The sequence below is a fragment of the Salvia hispanica genome, chromosome 1, assembly GCF_023119035.1.
Source record: "Salvia hispanica cultivar TCC Black 2014 chromosome 1, UniMelb_Shisp_WGS_1.0, whole genome shotgun sequence".
NCBI classification, from domain to species: Eukaryota; Viridiplantae; Streptophyta; class Magnoliopsida; order Lamiales; family Lamiaceae; genus Salvia; species Salvia hispanica.
The window spans coordinates 36499997-36509384 of record NC_062965.1 but is presented as its reverse complement, the minus strand read 5'-3'; the positions used below and the strand labels follow the sequence as shown (position 1 = coordinate 36509384).

General features: G+C 30.3%; 1 long non-coding RNA gene across 1 annotated transcript; it reads right to left on the bottom strand.

The window, feature by feature from the left end:
- Positions 1-675: 675 nt before the first annotated feature.
- On the bottom strand, positions 676-1911 carry LOC125206252. Its single transcript, XR_007173913.1, has 2 exons — positions 1587-1911; positions 676-966 (listed from the first exon to the last, which is right to left on the bottom strand). It is a non-coding gene; the product is annotated as an uncharacterized LOC125206252 (long non-coding RNA).
- Positions 1912-9388: the final 7477 nt, after the last annotated feature.

Here is a 9388-nt window from a genome sequence, read left to right as displayed (position 1 = left end):
TTGCGATTAAATATAGGCAAAGAATATATCTCAACATTATACAACATATTATTATTAGGTGCACTGCAACTCATATATTTGTGTACTGCAACACATACGAAATTGTTCTTGTGAATAATATATAAACTGCAATATTATCATGGTAACACTGCAACATTCATTGCATAGCACAACAATCTGGTAATGTTAAAAATTGTAATTAAAAATGATTAAAGACACATTAATTACTGAAATGGAAGGCAACCTGGAATCAATTATATAAAATTAATAATTAATCCTATTGTCTTGTGAAATTAATGAAGTAATAGATTGAAGCAAATAGTGTGGTCTGCAATAGTTCATTAAGACAGCAATATGGCGATAGTAATACTGCAATATACAATGCATAAGACAACAATCTGCTAATGAAAAAATGAACTAACAAATTTATTTTCCTTTTTGTCGGCCACAGTTTCTAGAGTCATGGTGACTTAATTCTCCACATTTTTTATACTGACGCAATGGTATGCAACAAGATGTAAAACATCAATTAATACATAGGAAATAAATAAAACAGAAGCATAGTATTGCCATCAAATCATAGCCTATATATTCTGCATAATTCCTTAAATCTACCCAAAAACAGAAATGGAACAATATGCACCCAAAAACTTCTCGTCAATCAAAATCACAAACTACTCTTCAACCAAAAAAAAAACTCGACAACTAATCATAATCAATATTGTACATAATCAAAACTCGTTGCAATCTGACAAAATCGGCAAACAATCTATCACTGAATCTGACAATAATCCATAGCGCTTAAATAGCTCGTTGCAGATTGAAATAGCTGGTTGCAGAGAATTGTGAGAAATCGTTGATTGCTGATGAATTGAGCCGATCGTGTGATTGAATAGCTTTTGAATTGAGATGAATTTAATGTAAGGAATTTCTTACCGACATTAGGCCGGAGTTCGTCGGGGCATGCTGGCACACATGCAATTGGATCAAATGAGAAAACATGAGACGAATTAAGTTCAGATACAATTGATTGCAATATACAATTAGGTGAACAACGACGTGCAATACATGAATAAGCAATTATTGTATACAAAATTACATAATATTTAAACATAGCATTGCCATAAAATCATTGGTCAATATTCTGCATTAAGCCGTATGAAATAGAACACTACACAACCATTTAACAAAACATAAGCCGAATTAGTTCAGATAATATGGACTGCAATATACAATTCTATAAACATCAAGATTTAATAAGCAAAACAACAATTAGTACATAGAAAATACATAAAACAGAAACATTGTATTGCCATATAATCATAGCCTACATATTATGCATAATTCCTTTAATCTACAGAACAATACTCAGCCAAAACCTTCTCATCAATCAAAATCACAAACTACACTTCAACCAAAAAAAAACCTCATCAACCAATCATAATCAAAACAATCTGAACCTGAATCGAAAAACTCGCTACAATTTGACAAAATCAACAAACAATCCATCACTGAATCATACAATAATCCATAGCACGACAACACATAAAAAATCGATCGAGAATTGATAATCTAACAAAGCTCACCTTCTGGAAAAACATCCAAGTCAAAGTTGATTATCGATTCATCCATATTCGACCGAATTTGTGGTGCGATTGTAGAGAAATCGTTGATTGAAGAGGAATAGCTCAATTCTGATTGCAGAGGAATTGATGATTGCAGAGAAATCAACAATTGAATAGCTCGAATTTGTGGTGTGATTGCAGAGAAATCAACGATTTTGGAGGAATCAACGATTGAATAGATCGAATAGCTCAATTCAGGAGGAATCAAAATGAAATGAATTGAATCGATCGGGTGAACGAATAGCTCGAATTGAGAAGAATATTGCAGAATTGAGATTGAGATGAATTGAACCGATCGTGTATTGAGATGAATCAAATTGAGATCAATTGAGATTGAGATTATATTATTTGCAGAATTAGCGATGAATTGAGATTAGTGGAGTTGAGAATGGTAAGAAAAGGGGCGTGAATTTTGTGTTTCCATAGTTGATGAGAAAAAAGGTTTCCTAATTTACCTTTCATCATTTTAATTTGATTAAATAAAAATAAAATGAGCTGCCATGTGGCATCTTATCAACCATCCGATTTCTAGATCCTAAGGCTGATATTTGTAGTATGGTGTCATATTAAAAGGTGTTGTCATTTTAACACATCCATATATATATATATATATAGGGAGATGATCAAAACAAGTATGTGTTTAAATCCAGAAATGCAGCCCAAATCTTGGCCCTAGGATTAGATGATCTAATGGTCAATAATTAACCCAAAACACGGAAGGTCATAGTTAAGTAGTTTTAGGTCATATTATAAGATTTGGGTTTATGTCATGTTAAGATCATTTTAGGTCATGCTTTGTTAGCATGACCTAAAAATAAACTAACTATGACCTAAATATGCCTTACGTATGACTGTGTTCTGCATTTCTGTATATATATATATATATATATATATAGGGAGGTGATCAAATGAAAACTTTAAATATTGTACAAACTCAAAACTATGATCTGGACCATTGAAAAATGTCAACAGATCACAAAAAAACATCAACAGGAAAATGTCAACAAAATTTCAACAGTAGTCAATGATTGATGCTATGTTGATATTGTGTTGATACTGTATTGACATTAAAATTTTGACACTGTGTTCACATTGTATTGAAACTGTGTTGAAGCTGTATTGAGGAGTTTTGAGTTTGTACAATATATAAGTTTGCATTTTATCACTATATATATATATATATATATATATATATATATATATAGGGAGTGATCAATTGCTAACTCATCCCTTAGTTGCTAACTATAACTAATTTAAGACCATAAGATTTTAGAAATCTTGTGGTCTACAATTTGCCATGTATAATTTCGTTTTTCATTTTTTAATATTAAAAAGATAATAGCAATTATCAAATTTAGGGTTTAGAAATATAATGTCAACACGAAGACATAATAATGTCAACACAATTTCATATTGACATTTTACAAGCATAATATTGACATATATATAAGGTGTATTGACATAAATCTGTTCGTCAAAAATACGAAAATTCGAAAAAAAAAATCATATTTTTTTCAAATTTTGACGTCGGAACATATGCATGTAGTATATCGTTGGAATCCTTATAAAATTATCTTTAATTTGATATATGTTATATAAATTTAAAGTTTTGGGATTTCTTTTAAAAGTTAGTTATAACTAACTTGACATTAATACCCCTATTGATTTTTATTAGAATTAATCCTATAGCCTTATTGACGTTTTTTGTTGATCGTATTGACATTTCGTGGTTGATGATCTAGGCCTTTAATTTGAATATCTAATGGCTATTATTAAATTGTAGTTAGCAATTAAGCATTGAGTTAGCAATATAACACTCCCCTATATATATATATATATATATGGATGTATTCATATCAAAACGCTAAGTATGAGTAAAACTTAAAACACTTGCAGTCCATTGGATCGTGTGATCTAACGGTCAGATTAATGCCACGTGTTATCTAATAATGTAGATTTTTAGCCTAATAATGTACATACGATAATAATGTAACATTTTAGTCTAATAATGTACATTTCCATTCTAATAATGTACCTCGGCGAATAATGTACATTTTTAGTATAATAATGTAGCTTATCACAGCCATCCAATCTAAGGATCCAAGGGCTGTGATTTGTGTTGTGTTTTACACTGAGATGCTGTTATGACCCTAACATACCCCTATATATATATATATATGGATGTGATCATATCATAACCCATATTTATGGTGATAACCTAATAACCCTCATTTTATGAACGAAAAATATCATTTTATGGAATAAAAAGTATCATTTTATGCATGCTGAAAAAATATCATTTTATCGGGTATAAATATCATTTCTAGTAAAAATGATACTTTTGACCCATAAAATGATAAGGTTATTAGGTTATCACATAAATATGAGTTATGATATGATCGCACCCCTATATATATATATATAGGGAGGTGATCATATGAAAACTCTAAATATTGTACAAACTCAAAACTATGATCTAGACCATTGAAAAATATCAACAGATCACAAAAAAGTATCAACAGGAAAATGTCAACAGAATTTCAACGGTAGTCAATGATTGATGTTGTTATGATATTGTGTTGATACTCTGTTGACATTAAAATTTTGAAATTTTACACTGTGTTGATATTGTATTGAAACTATGTTGAAGCTGTGTTGAAGAGTTTTGAGTTTGTACAATATATAAGTTTGCATTTTATCACTACCATACATATATACAAATATATATAGGGAGATGATCAAAACAAGTATGTGTTTAAATCCAAAAATGCAGCCCAAATCTTGGCCCTAGGATTAGATGATCTAATGGTCAATAATTAACCAAAAATACGGAAGGTCATAATTAAGCAGTTTTAGGTCATATTATAAGATTTGGGTTTATGTCATGTTAAGATCATTTTAGGTCATGCTTTGTTAGCATGACCTAAAAATAAACTAACTATGACCTAAAAATGCCCTACGTATGACCGCGTTCTGCGTTTCTGTATTTAAATCTGGTCTTCATAGATCAAAACCCTATATATGGATGGAGTTGTAATCAATGTCGAACCATTCTTAAGGGCCGAACTAGAGACCAAATTAGGGCCCTCCATTTTTTTAATCTTGTGGTTAGGATTAATTTACAATTAATTTAATTTTTTATTCAATAAAAACATGTTGAGGGGTATTTTCGGAAATCAGTTTATTAAGCTTCAACAATACGTGAATCTCTTTCCTTCTCAATTCTTCGATCTTCATACAATCTTCACTCAATCTTCACGCAATCTTCATCAATTTTTACTCAATTTTCTTCAATTTTCTCACAATTTACATGAGCTGTATAATCTGCATCAACATATTCTTCAATCTGCACCAACACCTTCTTCAATCTGTATCGATTCCACGATCTACCTCAATCGCGATCTGCCTCAATTTGCAATTCCTTCAATTCACGTTCTACCTCCATCGTGTTTTGTTTCCTCAATTCACGATTGTTTTGCAATTTCTGCATCGTCGAACAATCGCGATCAAATTCCTTCAATTGCTGCATCGTCGAACAATCGTGTGTTTTGCAATTGCTGCATCAAATTCTCGATCGATCTGCCTCAGTTTTCGCAATTCCTTCAATTCACGATCTACTTCAATTGTCATCCATGGAGAATTCCACACGTGAAATTCATCAGCAGCTCGATGGTGTAGGAACGACACCGACAAATTCTGTGGTTGAAGATGGATCTTCATCGACCAATAATGAAGAAGCTAGTATTGGATCAATTCTGGATTATCTACAATATCAAGGAGGCACTCTATTGTAGTGTATATGCAATTGATCCATGAACTTAAAACTAATGAAGTAAAACAGATTTTTATTTTGTAGTGTATATGCGATTTGTACTTATAATGAACTAAACTTTGGTTATCCTGAAGTAATAACAAGTAAAACTCAACTTCTGTTCTTGTTGAATATTAAATGTTGATATTATTGTAGTGTATATGCGATTTGTACTCATAATGAACTAAATTGTGGTTATCGTGAAGTAATAACAAGTAAAACTGAACTTCTGTTCTTGTTGAATATTAAATGCTGATATTATTGTAGTGTATATGCGATTTGTACTCATAATGAACTAAACTTTGGTTATCCTGAAGTAATAACAAGTAAAACTGAACTTCTGTTCTTGTTGAATATTAAATGTTGATATTATTGTAGTGTATATGCGATTTGTACTCATAATGAACTAAATTGTGGTTATCGTGAAGTAATAACAAGTAAAACTGAACTTCTGTTCTTGTTGAATATTAAATGCTGATATTATTGTAGTGTATATGCGATTTGTACTCATAATGAACTAAACTTTGGTTATCCTGAAGTAATAACAAGTAAAACTGAACTTCTGTTCTTGTTGAATATTAAATGTTGATATTATTGTAGTGTATATGCGATCTGTACTCATAATGAACTAAATTTTGGTTATCCTCAAGTAATAACAAGTAAAACTGAACTTCTGTTCTTGTTGAATATTAAATGCTGATATTATTGTAGTGTATATGCGATCTGTACTCATAATGAACTAACTTTGGTTATTATGAAGTAATAACTAGTAAAACTGAAATTTTGTTTTTGTTGAATGAATATGTTTTGTTTGTTTAAATTTTCCCAATTAATTAAAAGTGAAATTGAGGAAGCAGTTGATAATGTCTTATTTGTTTTTATAATGGCTTATTTGTTCTTTATTATGATTTTTTTTTATGCTGAAAATATTTTATAGTTCTTTAGTTTAGCTTGTTATGAAAATAGATCATTAGCTTATTAATTGACATGAGGTTATTATAACATTAAATAGAATATCTAGTTCATTTGTATGTGCAAATAACACAGCAGTTAAGTTTAAACCATAAACCCATACAACGCAATATCTAGATACTTCATAATAAAAGTCTGATATTTCATTATTATAGATTTTCACTTCATTATTATAATTTATTACTTCATTCTACAAATTAACTACCCAATGAACTATATCTATTATCCAATGTGGCATTTAAATCTAATAAAGAACAACATTAATAAGCGAAGTACTTTATTTTCAATTGCTCAAAACTATATTTCAAAACTTAATCTGCTAAAATCTTCATTTCTTCTTTAAATATGTTGCAATCATTTTCTCAACATCTATTACATGGCGTTTGTTTTCCTCCTCATAGTATACTACTGTAACTTGTTTGTTGTTGAAGCTTGTATGGCTGTTATTCGCTAACATCAACGCCGAGCAATATTTGGCCCTCAAGCTATGGAGCACACCGAACTTGATTTTTTTAAGACACAGTTCCAGCAACCTTCACGCTCACCCTTGTATGTTTCCATGTGGCGCATTAGAAATACTCCACAGTCTTCAACATTTTCAGAATTTCTCCATGGCATTTTTAATCTCTGTATTTTATCATTGGATATTGTCTTGCACTGTTTGTGAAGACCAATGTTGGTGACTTTTTCCATTAGGAGTCCTGGTCACTTTTGCGCACTCGTTTTATAAAAATGATAATAAATAGTTAAAGTGGAGAAATGCTAAAGTGGGAGAGAGAATAACTTAGATAAGACTCTTCTCAACATTATTCTCTCTCTTACTTTACCATTTCTTTACCTTAACTATTTATTATCATTCTTACAAAACGAGTGCGCAAAAATGACCGGGACTCCTATGACGGACGGAGGGAGTATATGTTATTTTAGTTGTGTATCATATGTAAGTGTAATAAAATTAAATCATATGTGAAGAATACAAGCCAACATCTGTGGAATGTCACTATAATTGGTTGTGAGATCATTGTCATCGCCATTTTCAGAGTTATCTAGTACAGCTATTCCATTTCTTTTGAAGCAAAAGCAAATACTATAATAATGCTCATTCGCACATATGAGGAAAAAGACCTATGTAATGAAGTAAAAGATCACACGAATGAAGTAAAAAACTGGGAGAATGAAGTACTGTTAAATATCTGAAGAATATGAAATAACACAGTAGATGAGTCTATTACTTCATTATTAAGTTTTATTACTTCATCATACTGAAATATTACTTCAAACAGAATTAATAAAAGGCAAGGTAAAAAATAGTTCATTCAGTACGATTGTTACTTTATCATACTGAACTATCGTAATATTTCTGTTCTAAAGAAATTCTTGCATTCTTCTTCTTTTGAGAGGAATTTTCACCTATACTTAAAAATACAAAATAAATTTACAACATATCATATACAATTATAGATATTTCACTTAGAATACTATGTTACTTCATTTAATGTCATTTTCATTTTATATTACTATTAAACACACAACTAACTTCATTATATCAATTTACTACTTCATCAAAAAGAATATGTAGTTAGTCTATTTTAATGTGCAAACAACACATCAGTTAAACATGTTACTTCATTATAATATTTTATTACTTCATTTTTAGAGTCATTTACTTCAGTATAATGTTTTATTACTTCATTTTAGTAATAAAACCTACAGTATAAGCAGATCATTTATATTACTTCATTATCATAACTTATTACTTCATCTTATACAAGAAACGCGGAACAACAATTCAACATTTGAAACACATTTCATATTACATCATTAGAAGAGTGTATAACTGCATCAATTAGGTTATTTACTTCATTATAGGTATACTTCTTCAGAGACTTATACATACAAAACATGTCAGTTTATATTACTTCATTACTTAAGGTTATTACTTCATCAATTAGGTTATTTAGTTCATTCAATATCATTTCTTCTAAAATATGCACACAAAATAGTAAGTTAGTTTATATTACTTTACTTCATAAGTTATTTAGTTCATTCAAAGTTATTTTTTAGCAAAATATGCGTGCAAAACATTTCAGTTTTCTATTACTTCATTTCATGCGGTTATTACTTCATCGAATAAATTAGTTAAGTCATTCAATGCTATTTCTTTACAAAAATATGCATACAAAACCCCGTAAAGAAAATTCATACAACACAGTTAGTCAAATTCCAAGTGGAGTCTTAGTCTATTTCTGTATTCTTTCTAGATTCAAAATAAAATCACAAATCAAATAGATTTATAGGTTTGATGCCTTGTCTACAACTCAACTTCATCCTATGAATTTACTACTTCATTGTAACTTGGTCGTAACTTCATTTTTTATCTTCTGGTGGAGGGATTTGGCTTGTAGTGCTTACTTCCGGTTGAACATCAGATGAACTTTCCTCATGGTTGAACATCAGATGAACTTTCCTTGTGATTTGACTTCTCTACTAGCTGTGATTTGCCAGCCTGCGAGTATATTTGACGCCTATGTTGACCTTACGCCGCTATGCTTCATGAACTAATTGAATAAAAATCAGAAGCCAAATTACCAGGTCATAGTAGAGACACATTAACTAGAAGTAATCACATTAACCGCATATGTAGAGACACATAAACACATTAACCAGAACTAGAGACACATAAACAGGTCATAGTGGAAATTAAAAAAAACATAGCCATAAATTAACCAGAAGCTAACATTAACCACAAAAAAATAATAAAAAACAAAATCAAGAACCAAACTAATAGCAAATATAGATCGAACAAATTGTAGAATCCTAATTCCACTTCAGCATCAATCTAAAACATGTCAATATTCCAAAAGCAGCAACACGCGAGCGATATTATATATTCTCAAACGGGGCGGCGTGGCTGAATCGACTATAGTTGAATCAGCTGGAGATGTTGAATCGATTATTGAGATGAAGATGCTGAATCAAT